The following is a 25,760-nucleotide window of genomic DNA, read 5'->3' as shown; positions in this document are numbered from 1 at the left end:
GGCTGCTCAGGGTGGCAGTATCAGCTCCTTAGCCTGTGCTGTGGCCCTGGCCGGTCAGTGTAGGAACCTTCTCAATAAAGTTGCTTCTTTGTTACTAACTTTGCTGCGGTGGGCTCTGTCACTCCAGAGGAATAGGTGGGTTTGCCTGACTGAGTAGGAGTCTTCCTACTACACACTGAACTTCTGTTCTGAGCTCATGGTCAGTACTCAGGCCCTGTGTTCAACCTGGAAACCTAGTCACCCAAGGCCCAACTAGGAGAGGTCAAAGGTTTCCAAACCTGATGAGCTCCACCAGCCCTACATAACAGGGAACATTGTGATTTTGCAAATGTGCTTAGATGTAGCAAGCTTCGGAAAACCTGGGGAGGCACCATTGCCAATAATGAATCATTGCATTAGGTTCAGCTCCCTAGTTGTTGTCTGCCAGAATAAATCTTGAATTAATTGTAGCCATTTGTTTCAACACTGGAACATATTCTAACAAAGACAAGATAAGTGCAGGGAACTTGGCCTGTCCCTGGAGGTGGCACAAATGAATGCTTCCTGTCAAAACAGAGCACTGGGGAGAGAGATATCTTGGGGTACAAAGAGGCCTTTTTCTACTGGTCTTCAGAGCCTGCCCACACTCATCATAACTAGTTGGCCCGGATAGAGTTGTTTGTTAGAGAGCTGTACCGGAGTGAGGCCTTTTGACTGCCTGTTCTAACAAAGAGGCAGACTTCCTCCAGCAGCATGGGGTGTGAAGAAACCCGCAGGCTACACTGGGAACAGGGAGGGGAGCCCTGGACCATGCACTGTCTTGAAAGCACCCTCTGGGCTATGAAGTCATTCTATTCAAAGCAAATTTCCTAGCTGGGTGCCTTTCTTCATAGCAACTCTGGATGTTTACCAATAGAAATACATTCACACATACACAGACACATAGAGTTACTGGCTCTTTTTTATTTATTTATTTTTTTTGGTGCAGGTCCTGAGGCTTGAACTGTGAGCTTAGACATTGTCCCTGAGCTCCTTTTGCACAAGGAAGCACATTATTGTGCCTTAAACCATGATACATCATTAAATGAAGGCATAATTTAATACCTAATAATTATTAGTAATATATTACATTTAATTTAATGATATATAGACATCTCACATTCTATAAATATATTTATATATTTAAAAATACACTGTGATATACGTATACATCTCTCTCTCACACTCTCCATGCATATATATGTATTTGCAGCAATTTATGCATCTATCTATTTATATATTGGCCACTCCTGGAGGTTAAACTTAGGTCCTGGGAACTCCCTGGCAGTGAATTTGTTTGAGGCTGCAGTGCTTACATTGATCCCTTGATGAGTTGGGCATTCAAGGCCCTGAGTTCAAATCCCAGCAGTGCCAAAGACAATAGGTGGGGTAAGAAACCAATGTTGACCTGTTCTGCTGTCTGTGAAAATATTGTTTCCTAGGTACAATATATAATACCTATGCAAATACATATATATGATGTATATTATAAATGTATATAAATATAATATTGCTAGTCCTGGGTCTAGAATTCATGCCCAAGGAAATGCTCTTGACTTTCTTTTATTCAAGGAGAGCGAGCTTCCACTTTACCCACAGCAAAATAGAGTTACCCAGGCCCTGATTTCAAATCCCAGGTATGGCAGATAAAATGTCCCAAATTCCAAGCCAGGACCTTAACTTTTGGGGGGGGCAGGCACGGGGCTTGAACTCAGTTTGTCACAACTCTTCCTCAGCCTTGATTACCCTAGGTTGTGTTGCAGGTTTTACACCCACAGATGATCCAAGGATCCTAGCACCCAATTTCAACTCCCAGCACTGGCCAACAAACAAACAAATCAAAATGGAAGAGGAAAAACCAGAAAGTTTTACACAACAGTTTTACCTTTGTTTCTTTTGCACAGTCGACATCCTGGGTCTCACTGACTTGGCTTGAAAATTGTACATCACTTTGCATGGCTGAAGCTGGTGGGCTGTCAGTGAAGCCTGAGGTTAACCCTGACACCTGCGCCCTGAGTTAGATCCTGGGACTCCCACATACACATGGCTGAAGATACTAGGAAACTGGTTCCTATCTCTAGGAACACTAATAGAATGTTTGAAATGTGCTAATTGAATTACTAGTTAACTAGTCTTTCTAATATAAAATTGTATGCATTAAATATAGGTCATTGGTTAGTTTAATTAATATTTTATTAAATCTTCTACTGTGATTAATTAATGGAGGAATAATTTTAGACCAAATAATTAGTATCAACAGAATATATAAAAGTAAGATATAGACATCACTCTTTATATAGAGTTATACACTAGAATCTACATAAATGTCTATCTGTCTCCCTCTGCATATGTTTATAGATGCATATACATATGTAATTAAACACACACTGCATTTTACACATCTCTGCGTTTATATCTTGGCCACTCCTAGGGCCAAATTTGACCGAAAACTCCATTTGCATCAGACTGGTGTGCTAACATTGACCCATGCCCCATTCATGAAGTCGGTTTTCTAGGCCCTGAGTTCAAATCACAGAACTGCCAAAACTTAAGTAATCCTGGTGGAAGAAGCCAAATGTCCCATTTGTCTTCCTTATCAGTGAAAGTCCTGGGTCTCAGGAATGATGTATAGTACATTGGCAAATCTATGTTGTATATAATAAGATGTAAAAATGATTATGTGTGTAATCATACTCACTAAAATACATAGGAAATAAATAAAACACAAAATAAAATGAATAACCACACTAACTGCAATATGCAGTAAACATGTGTATGTAAATATGAATCCTGTATTTAAAATGAATACAAATATTATTTTTGCAAGAGCTAGGGCTTGAATTCAGTCCCAAGGAACTGGCCTGAATTTCTTGTCTACCAGCACGGTGAGCTTCCCCTTCTCCCACAGTGCTGTAGATGTACCTAGGCCCTGAGTTCAAATCCCAGGACTGGCAGAAAAAAATGGCATGAATTCCAAGCCAAGCAGCCTCATAACTTTTAAAATATTTTAATGTGTTTATTTATTTATTTATTTATTTTTTGTCAAGCATAGAGCTTGAACTCAGGGCATGGCAACTCTGCCTCAGCATCGATCACTCCAGGCTAGGGTGCAGCCACTGGAACCAGAGCCAAACCTGTGTTCCCAGGGCACAAATGCTGACAGGAAAAATAAATACATAAAACAACACAGAAACAAAGAATAAAAACCTGCAACTTTCAGATGGCTGCCGGTTTTACATTTGTTTTCGTTGCAAGGTGATCTTCCTGTGTCTGAATGACATGGCTGAAAAGTGTTGGAAACCTGGCATTGCTGAAGGCTGGAGGGCTACCAGGGAAGCCATAGGCCAACACTGCAACATAGGCTCTGGGTTCAAAGCCTGGTCCTGACCCCTACAAATGGCAGGAGATCCTAATAGTCTCCTTCCTATTCATAGGAATACTGATGGAAGGTTATGAATGTCAAGGTTGAATTAGTTGTTCCTGAATGATGCTGCTATAAAATTAGAGTGATTTTAGGAAGCCGATGGATTTTCATGAATATTTTTGACACATTAAAAGAATACTATTAATTACATGGACACAATGGTTTTGGGACAGTGGTTGATTTAATTAACAATTCATTAAGGATGAAAACAATAATATAAATGACATGGAGGCATTAAAAATACCCAAATATTGGTAGGAATGTAGCCTATTTAAATGAATAATGTATAGACATCTCTGGCACTCTATAAAGATCTATATTTATTTGTGTACTACCATCTGCATGTCGATCTGTTCTTATTTTCTCAACCCTTGGGGCTCGATCTCAGGTGCTGGAAACTGCTTGTCAGCTCAATATGCCCCAGGCTGGCATACTGACACTCACCCATTCATGAATTGGGGTTTGTAGATTGTGAGTTCAGATGCCAGCACTCATAAAAATTGATTCATAGAGTAAGAAACCCTTGGTGACACAGGTTTTCCTTTGCTGTGAAAGTCCTGGATGTCAGGTGTGAAGTTCATACATAGGCAAATGTATCCTATATAATAAATGTAATAAATAGTCCATGTGTAAGAACAGTCAATAAAATAAATGGTAAATAAATGAATAAAACAAAAAAAATGAATAGCTACACTAAGCACAATATGGAGTCAATATATGTGGCTCGATCTCAGGGCCTGGGAACAACCTGGCAGCGGAATTGGCTAGAGGCTGCTGTGCTGACAGCCACACATAAATGAATTGAGCCTTCTAGGCCCTGAGTTTAGATCCCAGCACTGCCAAAAATGTAATCATGGAGTGGGAAACCGAGCATGACACATGATTTTCTTTTCTTTGAAAGTGTTCAGTGTCAGGTAGGATGTATAATTTGGATGCAAATCAATATGCTATGTAAGTAGAATGTCACAAAGTTAAAAAAAGTCATAGGTGGAAGAATTGTCACTACAATAAATGATAAACAGATTGAATTAATAATGAATCATTCTAGGATAAAACTAGATGTGGTAATTATAGGATGTGGATTAAGTTTAATTAATATTTTATTAATATTAACAGAATAAAAATTGCATAGAGACATAAATACCTAATTATTGGTAGTATCACATGATGCATAATTTAAGAATATATAGACACCTGTCTCATTCTCTAAAATATTTAATTATATGTATGGATGTATGTACATATATGATAAACAATAACAGGATATTGAGTATTAATTAATGCTTTATTAATTGTTAGCTGGGACACATCATTAAATGGAGATATAATTTAATACCTAATAATTGATAACAATATTATCTATAATGTAATAATATAGACATCTCTCTTTTGTCTATATAATATTTATATACAACAATCTATCTATTTATACCTCCTTTACTCCTGGGGCTCAGTGATTGAGTGCTCCCCTAGTAAGCATGAGCCCTGGGTTCGACTCCTCAGTGCCACTAAGCAGAAAACTTGGAAGTTCTGCTGTCTTTCAATCAATTGAGTGCTAGCCTTGAGCACAAATGGTTAGGGACAGTGTCTAAGCCCTTACTCAAGCCCCAGCATTGCCACCAAAAAAAGGTAGAATGTTCTAACTGCAATTATAGAAGGACAGGACTTCAAATACCACATCACAGAACAAGCTAGGAGTCTGGCACTGAGAGTTGCCACCTAACCTGACTTAGGCATATGTAAACAGCTGCAACCCAGCTCCACAGAAGCAGATGCTGCTGGCTTACCCCCATCATCCTGGCTGCTTGAGAGCTTTAAAACCAAGCCCTGGTAGGAAGTATGTGAGACCCTTGGAGATGTGGCTCTAAGTAGTAGAGCCTTAGCCTTGAGCAAATGTTATTAGAACAGTATCCCCATGCATTGAGTTCAAGCCCTATGGGTAGACTGCCCCCCAAAAAAACACCCCACTAAACCATTAGATGTGAACTTGTGTGATTTGTGAAATGTTCTTCAAACAATGGTGATACTGATGAAAGCAACCTAATTCTAATGACAGCTTGTGGAATAGAGCTATGTGCTGAGTCCTTCATAGGGTGCTCTGTGCTGAGTCTGGCACAGGGTGCAGTGTGCTGAGTCCTGCATTGGGTGCTGGGTGCTATTTCTTCACAGGATGTTGTGTGCTGAGTCCTTCAAAGAGTGCCATCTGCTGTGTCCTTCACAGAGTGCATTCTTTCATATGGTCCTTGTAAGAGCTACAAAACTGAGATGATTATGCAGACAAGAATATTGAGATGCAGATATGTCCCCATAGCAGGGACAAAATTATGTATTACTGAAGAGTGGGTGAGTTGTCTACTGCAGACAATTGTTTTGTTTTGTTTTTTCTCAGTCATGAACCTTGAACTCGTGGCATAGGCACTGACACTTACCTCTTGGGCACATGGCTAGCATTCCACCATGTGGAGCCAAGGACCCCCTTGCAGTAGAGTGCCACAGTCTAGGGGTCTATAGCTGAAGTCTGTCAGCCTGCCTTCTAAGGAAGCTGAGATCTGAGGATCTGGTTTCCAAACTATGCCAGACACAAAAGGTCCCATGAGACTATTATCTTCAATTCACCACTAAGAAACCTGAAGTGGAAGCTGGATGCTTGTCACTCATGCTTGTCATCCTAGCTCCTCAGGAGGATGAGATCTGAGAATCATGGTTCAAAGCGAGCCTAGGCAAGAAAGTCCCCGAGACATTTAGCTCCAATGAACCATGAGACAACCTGAAATGGTGCTTTGCTTCAAGTGGTAGAGCACAAGACTTGAGGGACATCACCCAGACCCAGACTTCAACTCCTACAAGCAACAACAACAAAAAAGAAACAAAATAACAAACCTGAAGTAGAGGGATGGGTATGTGCCTTAGGGGTTGGGTGCTTTGCATCTATGAAACTCTGGACTTGATTTCTCAGGAACACATCACTAGAAAAAATCCTCAAGTGGCTCTGTGGCTCAAGTGGGAGAGGACTATTCTTGTACAAGGGAAATAAGGTACAGTGTTCAGGTCCTGAGTTCAAGCTCCAGGACTGGTGTATTTGTGCAAGCTTGCACACACACACACCCACACACATACCAGAAGTAAAAGCTGTGACACAAAATGTTAAAGCATTGGGCTCCTTCACTGACCTCATGGTCAGCACCCAGGCACTGTGTTCAACCCCAAAACTTTGCCACCCAGGGATCAACTAGGAGAGGTCAAAGGTTTCAAAACCTAATGTGCTTCAGCAGTCCTAGATGACAGGAAGCATGGTGAGATCAGACATGTGATTGGATTTCTAAAGCTTCCGGAAACCTAGCAGAGGCATCATAGGCCTATCATCTCCCTCAATGAAACATTTCTTGAGGTTAAGTGCCCTAGTTGTCTGCCAGAAGGACTCCTGAATTATATTGAGCACTGTATCTGATCACCAGAATACAGTCTTACAAAGGCAAGATTAGTGCTGATAACTTGGCCTGCCAAAGGAGGTGGCACAAATGAAGGCTTCCTGTTAAAATGGAGCACTGGGGAGAGAGATAGCTTGGGGTACAAAGAGGCCTTTTTGTCCTGACCTTCAGAGCCCATCCACACTCCTCCTTACTAATTGTCCCATATGGAGTTGTTTGTTACACAGCTGTACAGGACTGCGGCCTTTTGTCTGCCTGTCCAGACCATGAGAGAGACTTCTTCCAACAGTCCTGGGAGGCAGAGAAACCCTCAGGCTGCACTGGAAACTGTGAGGGGAACCCAGGAACATGCACTGTCCTGAAAGCAGTCTCCGTGTTACGAAATCATTGTATTGAAAACCAATTTTCTAGCTTGGTGCCTTTCATCATAGCTACTCTGGAGCTTCACCTATAGGAATACATCCACACATACACAAAGACATGGAAGCAGGTCCTGGGGTTGAACTATGAGCATAGGCGTCCCTGAGTTACTTTTGCTCAAGAGTAGTGCATTAACCTGGAGCCACAGCCCCACTTCTGGGTTTTCTGTGATCTCTTAGAAATAACAGTGTCATGGACTTTCCTATGCTGGCTGGATTCAAACTCAGATTCTCTACATCTCATCCTCTGAGGAGCTGGGATTTCAGTCAGCAGCCAGTGGCACCTGCCTTTCTTTTCTTCTTCATTTTTTAATCTGGACAATCTGACTACTTAACAGCATCATTCCAGTGCTTTGAATTTATAAGTAAACTACCCAATGTTCTTTATAGGTGCTTTCTCTGAGAAGGAATTTCTCTCCTCATCTTTTCCTCTGGTCACAGGTTTGAAGCCAAAAGTGAGAAATGAGTGTCACATGATTTTGGCAGCAAATGTCCACAGGACATGCCAGTTCAGTCACTTAGCATTGAGCTGCAGTGAATTTACTGTCTCAGGATGAGAGGACCAAAAGCTGGAGCGTTCATCATACTGTCTGCATTGCTCCTTAGGCTTATAAAATTATCTATAATTATGAGTGTTTTGTGTCTCCAACTTAAGTATCTAGAACACACTAGAAGCATCATCATGTTTCCCTTTTGTTCTAGTACCTCTCAAGATTTAGACTAAGGGTTTGTGTGGAGCAGATCCTCGGCGAATCCCTGTGGAAAGCCACTTGAAGTCTCCTCAGGAGATCTCTGTTCAAAGCCAGCCCAAGCAGGAAAGTCTGCGAGACTCTTATTTCAATAAACCACCAGAATACCAGAAGTGAATCAGAGGCCCAGAGGGTAGAGCTCCAGCTTTGAGAAAGAAAGCCGAACAGGAGATACAAGCCAGACCAGGCGGGAAAGCCTGGCAGGCGCTTATGTCCAATTAACAACCATATGGTTGGAAGTGGAGCTGTGGCAGTGGTAGAGTCTCAGCCTTGAGCAAAACGGCTGAGGAACACATAGGGCCCTGAGTTTAAGCACGGGATGGCCACCATAAAAACTCAAAAAGAGAAGGCCAAGTTTATGTATGATTGTCCTACCTACTTATGTGTGTATATTACCTCCCTGAGTGCAAACAGATTGTATGCAATGCTTCTCCTTTTATGTACAGATTTATTTTTCAGATAGGCTTGTTGCACATACTGCATCATTCTTTTTTTTTCAGGCCCGTGGCTTTTCTCTTCCAGAGTTCCAGGCCTGGTTCCTTATATGGTGCACACTTAAGATCTCAGCAGCCTTTTTTACATTTTATTATGAGGCCAAGGCAGGAGCAGTCACAAATCAGGTAGGAGAAGGGAAGATCAGGGTTTTTGAAATAACTGGTATTCAGAAAATTAAACTTGGGGGATGTAAAATGGTAGCATACTTAGGTAGAAACTACCATTAAGAAAAAGATGAGAGGACTGGGATTGTGGATTAGTGAGAGAGGGCTTGCCTAGCATGCAAGAAGCCCTGAGTTTGATCCCTCTGTAGCACATGCACAGAAAAAGCCAGAATTGGTGCTGTGGCTCAAGTAGTAGAGTGCTAGAGACAGTGCCCAGGCCTTGAGTTCAACTCAAGTACAAGTAACTTCTCATCACCAAAGGAAACCCAGGAAGCTCTTGAACATCTGCCTTTCAGAAGTGGAATTCAGATTGTCATAGACATTCCTGCCCTGGCTGGCTTCACCATGTAATCCTCAGACCTCAGCCTCCTGAGCTAGGGGATGGGCCTTAGCTACTGGTGCTCTGCTAGGCCAGAAGTGTAATGACATTGACAATACAAGTCAACTGCTTATCACAAAGGGCTTGGGGAACATATTAAGCCTTTCAACAATGGACCTTTCCGAACCCTGTAGGACACAAGGTTATAATTCTAGAGTCTGAGAGGCTGGGCATATGGATCTGCTAAACTTGAACCTTGAGCTCTAACTCCAATTCTGGTGTATATCAGCTTTCATTTTTTCAGAGAATGTTCTCCTAATTAGCAAATAGGAAAAGTACTTTGATTAACCTTCACTTTTTCCCATTGTGTGTCTCGAACTCAAGCTTGGGCACTGTCCCTGAGCTCTTCCTCTCAAGGCGAACAAGCTACCACTTGAGCCACAGTGCCACATGGGGTCTTTTGGTGGCTCATTGGTAATAAGAATCTAACAGGCTTTCCTTGCCTAGGCTGTCTTTGAACTGTGGTCTTCGGATCTCAGCCTCCTGAGAAGAACGGTCCCAGGTGTGAGCCATTGGAATCGGGCCTATTGTTTTTGCCAGTGCTGGGGCTTGAACTTAGGGCCTGGGTACTGTCTCCGTGCTTCTTTTTCTCAAGGCTAGTGCTCTACCACTTGAGCACTCCACAGCTTCTGGCTTTTTCTGAGTATGTGGCACTGAGGATTCAACCCTGGCATTCACGCATGCTGAGCGAGCTCTCTACCAGTAAGCCACATTCCCAGTCCCACCCTTACAATATTATCCCTCAACTTGCCTATCCTCAAGGAAAGACTTCTGAGTATAAATCATCTAAAAAATCCGTGTAGGAAGTTGTTAAAGATAAACAAGACACAGCTCATATTTGGGAGTGACTCCAAACATGTGAAGGCTGTGACAAATGCCTCCATTTAATTATGTATCACGTTTCAACACTTAATAAAGTATTAATGAAAAATGAGTCAATGTCCTAAATTGATGTGTATAATTTTATAATAGATGTGCAAAATGTAATAAATATTATGTGTATAATGATACTAATACAATAATAAAAATCATAGTTTGTAATAAACATACACATGTAATACGTCACATATATTACACATGTACATAAATATTATTTTCCATTATAGGGACTTAATTCAGGCCCTGGGAACTCTACCCTGAATTTCTTTTCCTCAAGGACAGTGAGCTTCCCCTTCACCTACGATGCAAAAGAGTTACCCGGATGGTGAGATCAAATCCCAGCAGTGGCAGAAATACTACCCCAGTTCCAAGACAGTCAGTTAATTATTTTTAATGGAAGGAGTTATTTTTATTCAATTTCATACTGAACATTTTAAAAACTGCAGTGTATAATTTGTACAGCTATTCAGACATCCTTCCCTTACCTGCAAAGTGTTTCTCTGAGCTCTAAATTGTTTCCTTTTTTGTCTATTTTTTGTTGTAAAAATGTGGTATAGAGGGGTTACAGTTACATGAGCAAAGTAATGAGTACATTTACTATTGAGCATTGTTGCCTCCTCCTTTGTTTTCCCCTTGCCTTCCCTTCCCTCCCAGCTCCACAGCTATCCCCCTCCCCCCAGCTGAGGTCAGTGACTTAATTTTTTGTTTTTGTCTTGGCACAGGATTTGAACTCAAGTAGTAGAAACTCTGCACCTTCCCTCACATTGCTACAGATATACCAAGATCCTGAGTTCAAATCCCAGGCTAGGAAAGAAAACTGGCAGAAATTCCAAACCAGGGGGATTTTTTTCAATTTAGTTCAACAATTAATTAATTTTTTTATTTATTCTTTTTTATTTTGCCAACCATGGAGCTTGAAATCAGGCCATGGCAAGTCTACCTCAGCTTCGATTGCCTTAGACTAGGCTGCAGCCTCTCACCCATAGTCAATCTTGGGATCTTAGACCCTGAGAGCTTGCAGGAAGAAAAAAAAAAGTGGGACAGCACAAAAAGTGTCCAGCTGCAGAGGACTGGTGGTTTTACGTTATTTTTTTCTTTGCAGGTTGATCATACTGAGTCTGAATGACACGGCTGCAAAGTGGAACTGAACTGCCATTCCTGAAGGCTGGTGGGCCATCAGGGAAGCCATAGGCGAAACCTGCCAACATAGGCACTGGGTTAAAAATCTAAGTCCTGACACCTACCAATGGCAGGACATCACAATAGACTCATTCCTATGCATAGAAATACTGATTGAAAGAGTAGTTCGTGCATCAGTCAAATCTAAAAGTGGATGTAATAATCCTAGTATGCTGATTGATTTTAATTGATAGTTTATTAAGCATGAAAAGAATAATATTACTTCAAAGGCAGTATAATAAATACCTAAGAGTTGGTAGGAATGTAGTAGGCATCATTCAGTCAGATAGATGGCTCTGGCACTCTACCAATATGTATTAATTGTATACCACTCAGATCATGACAGCTCTGTCTCTTCTTCCATCACACTAGCCTGGGGTGCAGCCTCCAGAACCAAAGCCGATCCTGGAATCCTAAGACCTGATGTCTGACAGGAAAACAAAATGAAAATGACATTAAAACAAGCATCAAGCTGAACATGGTAGGCGGTTTCTTGGCTTTGGTTCCTTGCATGGTGACCATCCTAGGTCTGAATGACATGGATACCACGCACAGGTGACCTGTCATTGCTGAAGGCTGGCGGACTGTCAGGAAAGCTATAGGCCAACCTCACAACATAGTCCCTGAGTTCAAATCCTGGTCCTGTCACCTACCAATGGCAGGAGATCCTAAGAGACTCCTCCCTGTGCATAGAAATTCCAATGGAATGGTATGCAACTCATGATTGAATAGTTCATGCAGCGGTCTGGACTCAAATTAGATGAAATAATCCTAGGACGCTGATTGAACTCAATTAATGGTTACTTAGGCATGAAAAGAATAATATTCCTTCAATGGAGGCATAATAACTACCTAAGACTTGGTAGGAACGTAGCAGATGTCATTGAATACTATATACACAGCTCTGGCACTCTGTACTAATATGTATTTATTGGTGTAGTACCACCTGTCTATCCATGTATAGCTATTTTGTTCGATCTCAGAGCCTGCCAAAAATGTCATACTGGAGTAAGAAGCCAAGTGTGACACCTGTTTTTCTTTTCTGTGAGAGTGCGGGATGTCAGGCATGATGGAGAACAAGTCAACAAATCTAAATGCTATGTGATAGGGTGTAAACAATGTAATACAAAGTTAGGTGTCATCATAGTCAATAAAATAAATGGTAAATAAATGAATAAACCAAAAAGTAAAATGAATGACCACACCAAACATAATATAGACTGAACACCTGTCTCGAAGTTCAATCCTATCTTTAAAATACATGTAAGGACTACGTTTTCCAGGGTTGGGGCCTGAATTCAGGCCTAGGGAAGAGGCCTGACTTTCTGATCTTCAAGTACAGAGACCTTCCCCTTCCCCCAGAGTGCAACAGAGTTACCCAGACCCTGAGTTCAAATCGCAGGCCTTGCAGACAAAAAATAGCATACATTCCAAGCCAGGGAGCTTCATTAGCATTTCTCATATTTTTTAAAGTTCACTTGGCCTTTATTTGATATATTTTGATTTTATAACAAGAGAGTTTTTCAAAAAGGGGTTTAAACGTTTACATTTCAGCATAGCACATTGGTGTTTCCATTTTGACCATCTGCCATGAAAAGTGAGAATTAAAATCAGTACATCCTTCCTCCCTAGAGGGACAGTTCATGTTAATTCTATTTAGAGTTATTTCTGTAACTATAAACTCTCTGCAATTGTATCGTGTGTGTTTTCCTCAGTGCCTACCACAAAATACACTAGAGGAGTCCTCATACCACAAAAGGTTGGGTTTCTGAATAAAAACTCACTTCTGTGAGGACAGTAGGTACTTGTAAGCATTATGGGAATAAAGTGAATTTTAAAATGAGAAACTGAAACATTGGGACTGGAATGTAGCTCAGTAGTGGAGTACTTGCTTAAAGAGCATAAGACCCTGGAAGAAAACGAAGACAAGTTTCCTAAAGCTCAGAAGGTTAGAATTTTATGATCTGTATGAACAAATTTCCTTCTTTCTTTCTTTCTTTCCTTCTTTCTTTCTTTCTTTCTTTCTTTCTTTCTTTCTTTCTTTCTTTCTTTCTTTCTTTCTTTCTTTCTTTCTTTCTTTCTTTCTTTCTTTCTTTCTTTCTTTTTTTTGATGGTGGGGCTTGAACGCTGGGCTTGGCTGCCCACCTTCAGCTCTTCAACTCATGGCAAGTGCTCTACAGCTTGAGCCATAGTGCCATTTCCAGTTTGTTGGAGATAAGCCACAGTGCCGTTTCCGGTTTATTAGAGGTAAGAGTCTCATGGACTTTCCTTTCCAGGCTGGCTTTGAACCGCCATCCTCAGATCTCAACCTCCTGAGTAGCTAGGATTGTAGGAATGAGCAACCAACACCCAGCGCAGGAACAAATTTATCAAAGATTGATTCTGAGGAATGAAACTTGAACAAATTTATCAAAGATTGATTCTGAGGAATGAAACTTGGAATACACTTTTAATATAAATAATTTATAATGTCATCCTTAAGGCACTAATTCAGAAGTATTTATTCATTGGCTAGTTTCTTAGTTTATTTAAATATATATATATATATATATATTTAATATATCTACATGTATATTATTAAAACATAGCTTTGAAGTGTACCTAAAAGCATGTGTGCTCATGTAAAGTTATACAACTGCTTGATTTTTTTATTTTCAGTTTGTTGGTGCCATAAATTAGGTGGGATGTGTGTACTGTTGTTTTGTTCTCTGTGTTTGGAGGATTTCTCTCTGCTTTCTTCCCCTACTCCCCTCTCTCTGCACTTGAATGCAGCTTGCTCTTTCTTGGCTTGATTGTTCATAGCTGATTTTCTACCACTTCAGCCATACCTGTAGCCTGGCTTTTTGCCAGTTAATTGGAGATGTCGTCTCTCAGGCTTTTCTGCCTAGATTGGCTTTGAAACTTCATCTTCCAGTTCTCACCTCTTGAGTAGCTGGGATTACAGATGTGAGCCACTGGGTTGCTTAGGGATGAATTCGACTTTGGTGGGTGTATTCTTTCTGTTTTTCTAAGCATGGGATCATCTACTATAGAATTTCTGTGAATGTCCTGGGTCTGAAGTAAGATATATAATACATATGCTAATCTGTATAGTTCTCCTAAGATGTAATCCATTTAATACAAGTTATAAGTGTAATAATAGTTAATATAAATAATGAATGAATGAATAGTGCAAAAAATAAAATAAATAAACAGTAAAATAATATGCGGTAAACATAAGTATGTAGATATTACTCATTATTTCAAATGTGGATGAATATTACTTTAACAGGGCTGGGGATTGAATTCAGGCCTAGGGAACAGGCCTGAATTGCTTGTCTTCAAAGACGGTGAGTTTCCCCATCCTCCATATTGCATTAGAGTTACCCAGACTCTGAGTTCAAATCCCAGGCCTGACAGGAAAAAAAAAAAAAGGCACGAATGTCAAGCTGGTGAGCTTCATTAGTATTTTTACAATTTTTTTTTCGTGGGGCTTGAGCTCTGGCCTTGGGCTCTGTCCTTGCGCTCTTCAGCTGAAGGCGAGTGCAGTACCGCTTGAGCCACAGCACCACTTCTGGTTTTCCAATACTTTATTGGAGATAAAAATCTCATGGGCTTTACAGCCTGGGTTGCATTGAACCACAATCCTCAGCCTCTTGAGTAGCTAGGATTACAGGTGTGAACCACCAGCGCCCGGCTATTTTTAATATTTTAATATTTTTTGATTGATTGATTGCCAATCACTGTACTTGAACTGAGGTTGTGGCAACACTGCCTGAGATTCCATCACCCTAGGCTGGGATGGTGCAGCCTCTGGACCCACAGCCGATCAGGGGATGGTACGCCTCGGGGACTGACAAGAAAACAAATTGAAAACAGCACCGAAAAAAACGCCATCTGTGGATGGTCGGCGGTTTCTTGGTTTTCCTTCCTTGCATGGTGACCAATCCGGGTCCAAATGACACGGCTGCAACCTGTAGGTCACTTGGCACTGCTGAATGCTTTCAGGTTGTCAGTGAAGCCATACGCCAACCTGAACACCTAGGTCCTTAGTTTGAATCCCGTTCATGCCACTTACAAAGGGCTGGGGAGCCTAAGAAACTATTGCCTATCCATAGGAGCACCAGAAGAATGTGAACAGTGTCACGGTTGGATGAGTAGTTCATCAATCAGTCTAGCAGAAAATTACACCCAATAATCACAGGACACAGACTGATTTTAATTCATAGTTTATTATGCACTAAAAGAATACTATTGATTAAATGGAGTCCTCACTAAAGACCTGAGAATCTGTAGGAGCGTAGTATGTGTCATTGAACACTAAATAGACATTTCTGGCAGTATGTAAATGTCTAAATTTATATTTATTTGTATACCATCATCTGCATAGAACATTTTTGCTAATTTGGCCAAATCTGAAACTTGTTCCCAGGTCTTGGGATCCACTTGGCACCTGCATGGGCTAGATGCTGCCGTGCTGACACTCACCCCTTCATGAATTGGGCCTACTAGTCCCTCAGTCAAGGTCCCATCATTTCCAAATCTTCTTCCTGGAGTAAGATTCCATGTGTGACAACTGTTTTCCTTTTCTGTGCAAGTGTTGAGTGTCAGGTATGATGTACATATTATCTCTGCAAAGCTATATGCTATGGAATAGATTGGAACAAATGTAATAAATGTTATAGGTGTACTCACAGTCCATAAAATAAATGCTAAATCAATCAATGAATCAATAATAATAAAATATAATGAATCACTCCAACAAACATGATTTAAAATGAATATAGAGATATAACTCCAATATTTTAAATGTCTATAAATGTTATGTTTTTCAGTACTGGTGCTTGAATTCAGGCCTAGGGAAGAGTTGAGAAGTTCAAGCATGATTTGCATAGGAAATGATCTTAATTAAGACTGCATGAAGTGTGACAATAATAATTACATTTAGGAAATCGAGGCAGTGGGAAAGATCCAAGAATCGGTAGTCACATGGAAGATAGGATTCCAACACAGCTCACCACATCTCCAACTCTCTACAAACAGGCCTTTATTAGCATATTAATTTTAGCTTAAGAATGGGTGAATATGGTTCTCCACCCCCACCACAGGGCTAGATCTCAGGTCCTGGGTATGGTCTAGCTCCTTAGTGGCTCACAAGCTGGTGTGCTCATGTGGACCCATTTGGCAGTTGGTTCTGCTAGGCCCTGAGTTCAAGTTCCAGCACTGCCAAAAGGTTCATCCTGATGTGAGATGCCAAACCTTGTAGATGTTTTCCTATCCTGTGCAAGTCCTGGGTCATAGCTAGGATCTAGAAAGCATAGGCAGCTCTATACCCATGGGAAAAGGTTGTCATCCATGTGAGTACAGTTATATATGTCATCCTATACTCAGTAAAATACACAATACATAGATGAATTAGACACAAAATAAAAAGATTAACTACACTGAAAACAAGGTGCATACCACACCCGTATGTAGAGATCCTAGGTTTAAAGGAGGTGGGCTTGTCCAGTGCTGGGGCTTCAAGTCAGGCCCAGTACCAGGACTAACCTTTTAGTCTTCAAGGACGGTGAGCTTCACCTTCCCCCACAGTGCAACAGAGTTACCCAAACCTGAGTTAAAATCCCAGCTCTCACTGTAAAATGGCACAAATTCTGAGCTAGGTTTCTTCCTTCATAGTTTTTTCTTTTTTCTTTTTTCTTTTACCAGATCTGGGGCTTGAACTCAAGTCGTGGCAACTCTGCCTTAGCTCTGATCATCCTAGGCTGCAGCCTCTGGACCCACATCAAGTCCTAGAACCCTTGGACTCTGGGGTTTGCTGGGGAAAAAAAAACCTTCGAGGGGAAAAAAAGCAGAGGAAATTCTACCTGGCTCTTTTATGTTTATTTTCCTTTGCATGGTGACCATTCTGGGTCCAAACATGGCTGCCTGCAGAGTGAAGTTGACCTGGCATGGCTGAAGGCCTGCTGATTTTTGGGGGAGCCACAGGCTTACCAGACAGTGAAGGCCCTGAGGACGAATCCCAGTCAGCCCTGTGACGATGAGGGAATGGCTAGAGATCCTAGGACACTTGTTTCCAGACCTTGGAAGAGTCGTGGAATGCAATCAATCTCATCCTTGAATGAGTAGTTCTTGCTTGATATGAGTAGAAAATCATAGGCAAGACTCATGGGGTATCGATTATTTTTAATGAAGAGTTGATGAAACATGACCATAATCATCACAGTCATGAAATGGAGGCATAGGGGCAGATCCAAGAATCGTTAGTCACAAGGTAGTTTGGATTCCATCACTGGTCGCCATCACTCCGGGGCTCAATCTCAGGTCCTGGGAATGGCCTAGCTTCTTAGTGGCTCACATGCTGGTGTGCTTACCTGTTGGGTCTTGGTCCATCCCACAAAAGACGGACGGAGTCCGAGGAAAGGTAAGTGTGGCGCTCACCGGTTCCCTAGCCTCCCTCAGCCCAGGAGACAATCAGACACAGCAGGGAGCCAAATCCAGCAGGTAGAAAAACTCGTTTATTAACAGAGAGCAGCCCCTTTTAAAGACAAAAAGGGTGGGTGGTATGGTAAGGGAGGAAGAGGAACCAATCACTGTCAAGGTCACACCCTATCATTCACCTGAGCCTTCATGGGCTGGTTAGGCACTGATCGGCAGGTCAATTGGGGTCTGCCCACTCTACTCTCTCCCAGAGCCATCTTGGCTGGCCATGTGCTCTACAGTAAATTAGGTTCTGCCCACTCAACCCCCTCCCAGCGCCATCTTTGCTGCCCATGTGTTCCACAGATTCCCCCCCCCTTTTTTTTTTTTAATGGCTGACCCACCTAGCACAGTAATAAACATCAGTCCCACCACAGTTAGAAATGTCCAAAGCAGTTCAATTAATACCTGGGCACCTGGTGTCGTTTAAGTAAGCCAGTTCCTTGTACATGTCTTTAAGCTAGCACAGGAGTCCAGATGACCTTTGAGCTTTACTGTCAGCTCCCAATTGCTCCCAACATCATCTCCCCCTGTCTTTGCTTAAAGAAGTGAACCCGCCTGTCTTAGGTTGGGTGGATCGCCTTGTCTGCCTTGCCCATCATTGGGAACTTCTTCAGAGCGAAGCTGAAGGCCCTGTCTTAGGTTGGTCAGACTGACACCCCCTCTTACCCGTCTCTGGCTGCGATTCCTCTGGGGGGGGAATTCATTCATTTGGAGCTTGTTAACTGGCTGGCTAAGCTCATAAGAGTTTTGCAGTGCACGTATGCCACGCCGACCCCAGTAGAGTCTGCTTAGCATGGGAAACCATCTATCAGACCATGATAGGGGCCTCGAGACCTATCTCTGAGTTTTGGGACTTCACCGAAGTCTACCTCAGAGAATGGGGCTTTACAGAAACCTATCTCCAAGTTTTGGGACTTCACCGAAGTCTACCTCGGAGAATAGGGCTTCTAAGAGGCCTACTCCTGGGAAAAGGCTGGAAAACCCCCTGGGAAAAGATGTGTTTCTGTCTTTCTTCTCCTCATAAGAGTGCCTATCAATCTTTTACTGTTTCTGCTGTTCATTGTACTTACTCATTGTCAACGTTCCCTTATTCAAAGCTCTTTCTTAAGAGTGTTGACGACTCCAATATCTGATGAGTGTCTTAAAAATATGACTAACTCACCAGAGTTAAGTGCTACCCTGAAACCCCTCTTATGGAGGCTAGTAGACAAGTTATAAGCAAATATAAAAGTATTGGGGGTTTCACAAAGTCACTCCAGCAGAAGGAATTGTAAGAAATTTACAAGAAGCTGTAGGCGCGGCTAGAACAGAAGGAATGTATGGCAGTTGCTGAGATAACTACTTAGGAGAAAGAACTTCCTGGTACTCTCATTTACTAAGAGACTTGCTAGATCTAGGCCTCCGTAACCTTATAATTAAGGCCTCTATAGAAATAAGGTAATGGTGAGATGGTGACAAACGTCGAAACCCATTATATTTCTTAGAGATAAGCCAGAAACAAGTGACTTTCAGGCGACCAGCTGGTGACCACCTAAGAATGAAGCCCTGCAGCAAGATTGTGTAAACTTTTGCCCTTTCAGGCGACCAGCTGGTGACCATCCAAGAACGAAGCCTTGCAGCAAGATTGTGTAACCTTTTGCCCCTTTTTCTTATGAAGACTTCTGTTATAAAAGTTTGTTATCCTCTGCATTAAATTGCACTCAGCACTCAGCACTCAGCATCCACTCCTAATGTGTGTGAGTTGTCTGTTTGCCATCTCCCCATTCTATTCCAGGTTCCTCCCCTAGGTATCCTCCGTCGTCCCGACAGAACCCGGTCCGCGGCACACGTATAATGCAAGGAAGGCATAGAAAAACCATCAGCAAAAGCATTCCCAGGCCAGGAAATGTCACTACTACTCCTTTAACCTTAGTGAAGGATGGGATAGCAGTCTTTGCCACTTCAGAGTCCAGAGGTGGGGATTGTTCTAATCCAGCTATTTGCCTGTGGGGTTGGACAAAATCTTAGCTGGAAGCATAACAAAAGGTGGTTGTTTAACAATTAAGTATGGATTCAATGCTGCTATACAAGCAATTAGTAAAAGAACAATTAAAGCAGGTAACATTAAAATAATTAACTCCTACAAAAATATTAAGCAGTCCATAGGGTAGTGATCAAAATGAAGGTCAGGCCACCAGGTCAAAAGGACAGCTTCTCTTGTGGTGCTCCTGATGATTTCTGCATTGCCAGCATTGACCACTGCCCAGGTCACTTGTCGAGGTTGAGGCAGATTCCATACGGCCGTTCACAGGAGCAGGAGAGTCAGGACAGCCAACAGCTGGAGTGTCAGGACAGCTGGAGTATCGCCATCTGCTGGTTGCCCTTGGGGATGGTTAATAATTGTCTTTTTGGCTTTTGTCTTTAAAACATAAGCCTCGGCCATGGCCATTTTTTTTTCCTTGTTGGTTAGCTTATTCTTGGGCATCCTCCTGTATAGAGGAAATGGGTAAAAACTTAGGTTCCTGGCAGGGATCCAAATGGGAGTGTACTCCCCTATGGGAAAAACGCATCCAAATCCCCTGCTCATAGTAACTAGGGGGTCAGGTCCTCTCCATTGTTGTGTCAGGGGGTCCTTCCACCTGACTTTCACTTGGGGCTTAGGGTTTAGTTGTCCCCAGTGCTTTTGAAATCTAGATTCAGTTGCCCCTTTTGACAAATTTAAAAACAAAGCTATCTGTAACTGTATATGGGGGCTAACTCCCCCTTTTTTGTTTTAATAATTGCTCTTTAAGACATTGATGATTTCTTTTTATAATTGCTTGGCCTTGGGGATTATAGGTAATTCCTGTAGTATGATTAATATGCCATTTGTCAAAAAACTCTGACATTGCTTTGCTAACAAAAGAGGGTCTATTATCGGTTTTAACTTGTGCTGGTAGACCCAAGGTGGCAAAGCATTGAAGAAAATGTGCTTGTGAATGTTTAGTTCTTTCTCCTGTATGTGCTGTGGCCCAGCATTCTCCTGAGTAGGTATCTATAGAGACAAAGATATATTTAAACTTATCAAAGGCCAGGAAATGAGTGACATCCGTTTGCCAGAGGACGTTAGGTTTAAGGCCTCTGGGATTTACCCCGGGGGTTGTAACGGGGTACTTTTAAGAAAGGCTGGCATGTTTTACAGGTATGTACTATCCTTTTAAGGTCCTTTACAGTAATCTGAGGAAATCTATGCTGAAGACCTCTCCAATTAATATGGGTTAAATCATGCAAACAGGTAGCCTCTTGTAATGTTAATGCTTGTGGGCCAGTAGCCAACTGGTCTGCCCACTTATTGCGTAGGGGAAAAAACCCAGGAAGTTTTGAATGCCCTCTCAAATGTTGAATATGAATAGGGGCTCCCCGCCCTTCTAATAGGCCCTTAAGGGTAACCATAAGGGGGGAAATAGGGTTTTCATCCAGCTTAATATGTGCCTGGGGAATATGAGGGAGCAAGTTAATCATATATAGGCTATCAGAATACAAATTAAAGGGTTTTTGAATGTCCTGAAGAGCCATAATTATGGCCAGCATTTCTTTATATAGTGCTGACCCTTGACAAGGTTGAAATCTTTGTTGGCTCGGGGTCTTTTGTTGTTCCTCAAAGGCTGCATATGCAGAGCCTGCTTTACCTCTGTCAGTAAAACCATGAAGGGTGCCAGGAATAGGCGTAGGAGAAAATAGAGATGGTATTTTGAGGGGAAGCCGCCATAACATGACAGTCCATTTGGATGGCCCATAATGGCAGTCAATTTGGCCTAGAAACCCGTCCAAGGAGAGAGCAAGATGAGCATTGGCTCGAGTGAGCCACTCAACGCCTGCCATCCGAAAAGGAAAAACAATGGAGTGAGGGTCGAGGCCATAATGCCTTTGGGCTTGCGTCCTTCCCTTCACAATAGCATCTGCAAGTTGGTCTGCTTGAGAATATACCCGAGGCGTGCCCCCAGGGGAGTGTGAACCCACTCTAATGGCTCCCCACTTTGAGTTAAAACTGCAGATATTAATGTGACCCCTGCAAACAACCAAAGGGAAATGGGCTCACTAATAGAATACCTCTTTAGAGAAACTTTATCCAGGGCTTTTTGGAACTGCAAAAATATTGCCCTATGGCTGTCTGTCATTGTAATAACTTCTTGTGGCGTCCTGTCTTTTAGCAGGGCAAATAAGGGCACAAGACTATCTTTAGGGACAGAAACCCATGGCAACAGCCAATTTATTTCCCCTAAAAGACTCTGAAGTTGGGTTAAGGTTAGAGTGGCCGGAATATCCAGCAAAGGCTTAAGGGGGCTGGCCTGAGTCAAGGTAAAGTGGGTCCCGAGCACCTTAAAAGGAGCTACCTTTTGAATTTTATTAAGGGCTATGGTAAAACCCCCCTTTTTTAATATGTCCAGAACCTGGGCCAGAAGGCCTTCCAGGCAGCTTGGGTCTCGGTGTCCCAGAATTATATCATCCATGTAGGCATAGACAAAGGAGTTATCTGAACCCAGCACAGGCTCTAAAAGTGTGGCCGAGTATTGTTGGCAGAAGGCCGGGCTATTGGCCATACCCTGTGGCAGCACTGTCCATTCAAACCTCCGATCAGGCTGGGAAAAATTAAGAGAAGGTATAGAGAAAGCAAACTTCTTGCAGTCATCTGGATGCAGAGGGATAGAGAAAAAACAATCTTTAATATCAATCACAACCAAGGTATATTCTGAAGGTATAGCAGGAGTCCAGGGCATGCCTTTTAGGGGCTTTCCTACTAGCTCCATCCTTTCATTTACCTTTCGTAGATCTAGGAGCATCCTCCAAGCCCCGGAGGCTTTTTGAATAACAAATACGGGTGTGTTCCAAGGACTTATAGAAGGGCGATATGCCTGAGGCTTATCTGTTCCTCCACCAGAAGGTGGAGGGCTTCAAGTTTAGGTTTGGTCAATGGCCACTGGGCCACCCAGATTGGGCTTCCTGGCTTCCACCTAATGGGAGGTACTTGGGGGGCAGTGGCCTTTAGGATTGGGGGTGCACCTGAGAGGGTCCCCTATGTTCTTCCTGTTTAAGCCTTTGTGCTTTTTCTCCATCCAGGATATCATCATATGATGCTCGATGGTCTGTAGTGACCACGACATCCATTTGTCTTAGTATGTCTTGCCCTAGTAAATTGACAGTGAGGTTCTTTGCCACTAAAGGGTGTATCTTTCCCTGTTCTCCATCTGGGCTAGTCCATGTCAAAAGGGCAACCGTTTCTTTGGTCTCAGAGTTGCCCCCTACCCCCAATATCGGAGCCCCAGGTGCAAGCTTCCAGTCCAAGGGCACTACCTCCTCCCTGAGTATGGTTCAGTCTGCCCCAGTGTCAATTAAGCAGTGAAACCTCTTTCCGCCTATGAGAATACTCATTTTAGGGCGGAGTCCGTCCTCCAGGGGATAGTACAATGGGCCTGGGTCACCCCGCCATGAGGCTGCCTGGGCCTCACAGCAGAGGGGGTTCCTCCTTGAGTTAAAGGGGCTAGAGGATGCCCCTCCCCAAGTTTAAAGACTTCCCCTCTAAATCAAACTTGTATCCCTCCATGCCCCTGGGGCAGGGTGTAGGGGGTGGTTTGCTCTCAGGCCGGTTGGCGGGGGATTGTTGTAAACAGTCCCTCTTAAAGTGCCCCTCCTGCCTGCATTTAAAACAAGTCCCTCTTCCCGATAGTCTTGGGGTTCCTTGGCCCTGGGCTGCCAGCCCCTGAGTAATAGCCTCAGTCATTGCAAATGCCTGAGCCTGTAAAGCTAAAGCTAGTGATTGGGACTGGTGCTGTTGCATTCCCACATCCTGCGAGGCCACCACCCATCTGCTCAGGGAACTCTCTCTCAATCCCGAGCAGGCCATGAGGTGGTCTGCATTCATCCCTTCCCAGACCAGCAGCTTTACAAACTGATCTCGGAGGTTCCCTGCTGGCAGCTTGCGGTGAACACTCTGTTGGACTCGGTCTATGAAATCAGGTAGAGACTCACCCGGTTTTTGTCTCACTCCTGCTATGGGGGACTCAGTAGGCCCATCATCTAGTTTGTACCACGCAGCAAGTCCTGCCTGCCTCACCTGGTCACGGTACGGGCCAGGTATTGCAGCCTGTTCCACGCCGGTGGAGTAGGCTTCTCCCGTCCCTGCTAACATGGTATAAGTAATAGGTATTGCAGGTTGAGCCTGCCGGTTACTCTCTGCTCTCACTCTGCATTCCTCCTTAAAGAAAGCACACCATTTAATAAACTGAGAACTAGTAAGAACGGCTTTGGCCACATCCATCCAGTCCTTAGGGACACAAGGGTGATAGGCAATGTCTTGGAATAGGGTCTGGGCCCAGGGAGAGTTTGGGCTATCCTCCGCCACCACCTTGCGGAGCTCTTTAAGATCCTTAGCTTCCCATGGATACCATTCCAAGGGCCTGTTAGCTCCTGGTGCCAGATTGACTGGATACGCTTGGGGAAGCGAATCCTGTGGCCGAGAGTCTGGGCTCTTGGGTGGCCCTTCCTTTCCAGGGCTCTTTGGTGGCCCTTCCTTTCCAGAGGAGGTCTCCGAGGAGGTTACTTCCCCGGCCCTCGGCCCCTCCATAGAAGGCTGGTAGGGGTCTGGGTCTTGCAAGTCCCTCTCACAGGTCTGTAGGGCACCATACCTCCCCTCCAATCAGGAGAATAGGGAGGGGGCCTAGGACCGTCAGTATCAGCTGGGTCAGAGGGGGTAATTTTTACCCTCGTTTTGACTTCTACTGTGCACGTCTCAGTGCGTTCTGGATTGGATTTGACCCTTTCCTTTTCCTTCTCACTTCCCAAGTCCTTCTGTACCCCTTCTAGGCCTAATGTTGCCTCTTCCTTCTCCTTCTGTGATATAGCATTACCCATATTTAGGGTTTCACTTACCCCAAGAGACCGCTTAGCCTCGGCTGGTATCTTTTCCTTTCGTGCCCCACGTTGGGCGCCAGATGTTGGGTCTTCGTCCGTCCCACACAAGACAGACGGGGTCCGAGGAAAGGTAAGTGCAGCGCTCGCCCGTTCCCTAGCCTCCCTCAGCCCAGGAGATAATCAGACACAGCAGGGAGCCAAATCCAGCAGGTAGAAAAACTCATTTATTAACAGTGAGCAGCCCCTTTTAAAGACAAAAAGGGTGGGTGGTATGGTAAGGGAGGAAGAGGAACCAATCACTGTCAAGGTCACACCCTATCATTCACCTGAGCCTTCATGGGCTGGTTAGGCACTGATCGGCAGGTCAATTGGGGTCTGCCCACTCTACTCTCTCCCAGAGCCATCTTGGCTGGCCATGTGCTCTACAGTAAATTAGGTTCTGTCCACTCAACCCCCTCCCAGCGCCATCTTTGCTGCCCATGTGCTCCACACTTACCTGGACCCTATTGGGCCTGCCAGTCCCCGAGGTCAGATCCTAGCACTGCCAAAAGATGAATCCTGATGTGAGAAGCCAATCGTTGCATCTGTTTTTCTGTCCTGTGAAAGTACTGGGTCTCAGCTAGGATGCAGTATGCTATATACGCAACTCTATATTCATGGGAATCAGTTGCCATCCATGTCAGCACAGTTATAGCTGTCATCATATGTAATAAAATACAAAATGGGCATCCATGACTAAGACACACAATAAAAATAATAACTACACTGAATGCATGATGCATTCCACATCTCTATGTAAAGAGAAATCTTATGTGTAAAGCAGGTGAGCATAGGATTTTTGACAGTGCTGGGGCTTTAGTTCAGGCCCTAGGACTAGGCCTGACCTTGTAGTCTTCAAGGATGGTGAGCTTCACCTTGCCCCACAGTGCAACAATGTTACCCAGACTTGAGTTAGAATCTCAGAGGTGGCAGAAAAATGGTGAGAATTCTGAGCCAGGGTGTGTTGTTTTTATTATTATTATTATTATTATTATTGCCAAGCATGGGATTTGAACTCAGTTCATGACAACTCTGCCTCAGCTTCGATCACCTTAGGCTGGCGGGCTCCCATGGACCTGAGATCCTAGGCTCTGAAGTTTGCAGGAACAAATGACAGAAAAATGACAGAAAAAATGTCACAGGATAGATTTTTTTATATTTATATTTTATATTTTCTTCTTTGCACGGTGACCATCCTGGGTCTGAATTACACGGCTGCAAAGGCTACTTCACCTTGCATTGGTGAAGGCTAATGGGC

The 25,760-nt window shown here is 43.2% G+C and overlaps 1 pseudogene; it reads right to left on the bottom strand.

The window, feature by feature from the left end:
• Positions 1 to 635: 635 nt before the first annotated feature.
• Positions 636 to 25,760, bottom strand: part of LOC138823855 (chromodomain Y-like protein) — a 70,272-nt pseudogene continuing 45,147 nt past the window's right edge.

This window comes from Dipodomys merriami, unplaced genomic scaffold (genome assembly GCF_024711535.1).
Source record: "Dipodomys merriami isolate MVZ:Mamm:240054 unplaced genomic scaffold, mDipMer1.0.p SCAF_124, whole genome shotgun sequence".
NCBI classification, from domain to species: domain Eukaryota; kingdom Metazoa; phylum Chordata; class Mammalia; order Rodentia; family Heteromyidae; genus Dipodomys; species Dipodomys merriami.
This window is presented reverse-complemented; position numbering and strand designations above follow the sequence as displayed.